The sequence below is a fragment of the Apium graveolens genome, chromosome 5 (assembly GCF_009905375.1).
Source record: "Apium graveolens cultivar Ventura chromosome 5, ASM990537v1, whole genome shotgun sequence".
NCBI lineage: Eukaryota > Viridiplantae > Streptophyta > Magnoliopsida > Apiales > Apiaceae > Apium > Apium graveolens.
This window is the reverse complement of record NC_133651.1, coordinates 247,948,890-247,949,940: the sequence shown is the minus strand read 5'-3', so window position 1 is coordinate 247,949,940 and position 1,051 is coordinate 247,948,890. Positions and strand designations below refer to the sequence as shown.

Below are 1,051 nucleotides of genomic sequence, written 5' to 3'. Positions count from 1 at the left end.
CCTGCACAAAGCTCACAAACCATAGCTATTTGATTAACTCCATACGTAGCCAGAGAATCAACCTTCATTGATAGCGCTTGGAGCTGGGCTGCAATAGCGGTGGCTGCGTCAACTTCCAGAATACCTGCTACCTTGCCTGACGTCATCCTCTGAGTTGGGTTTTGATGCTCATTTGCAGCCATCGTCTCCATAAGATTATACGCCTCAGTATAGCTTTTAGCCCATAAGGCTCCTCCAGCTGCTGCATCGAGCATGGGCCGAGATTGGGCCCCCAAACCATTATAGAAACCAGTGATCACCATCCAATCCGACATTCCATGATGTGGACATTTTCTCAACATTTCCTTGTAGCGTTCCCAAGCCTCGCACATAGATTCTGTAGGTTGCTGCGCAAACTGAGTAAGAGCACTCCTCATAGCAGCAGTCTTTGCCATTGGATAAAACTTCACCAGAAACTTTTGTGCAAGATCTTGCCACGTAGTGATGGACCCAGCTGGTTCAGAATGTAACCAGTCTTTAGCCTTATCCCTCAGTGAGAATGGGAAAAGCCTCAACTTGATAGCCTCATCAGTCACGCCATTATACTTAAAAGTGTTGCAGATCTCGACAAAATTCCTTATGTGTATGTTGGGGTCTTCAGTTGCCGCTCCTCCAAAAGAAACAGAATTCGGCACCATCTAAATAGTGCCCGGCTTGATTTCAAAGGTGTTAGCTTGAATAGTCGGATGAAGGATGCTTGACTAAATGTCATCAATTTTAGGCCGAAAAAAATCCATAAGAGCTGGATCAGCTTGAACAATACGATCTCCCATATTTACTGGTTCTTTCTGCTCAGTTCCTGAATCTGAATCCTCAAAATCTAACTTCTCCGGAATATCAAGAACTTCGTCTGTCTCCTCAGCTGTATCTAAAGTCCTCTTGCGAGCACGAGAACGAGTTTGCATAAACGCTTGCTAAAGTACCTGAAACACAACCGAAAAGAGTAAGTAACTACTACGTCCTAATCACCGAGTCCTAATGACCAATGATGGTAAGTACATAAACTAAACAA

General features: G+C 44.3%; 1 non-coding gene across 1 annotated transcript; it reads left to right on the top strand.

Moving 5' to 3' along the window:
- Positions 1-312: 312 nt before the first annotated feature.
- On the top strand, positions 313-419 carry LOC141662611 (small nucleolar RNA R71). Its single transcript, XR_012550717.1, has one exon. It is a non-coding gene; the product is annotated as a small nucleolar RNA R71 (small nucleolar RNA).
- Positions 420-1,051: the final 632 nt, after the last annotated feature.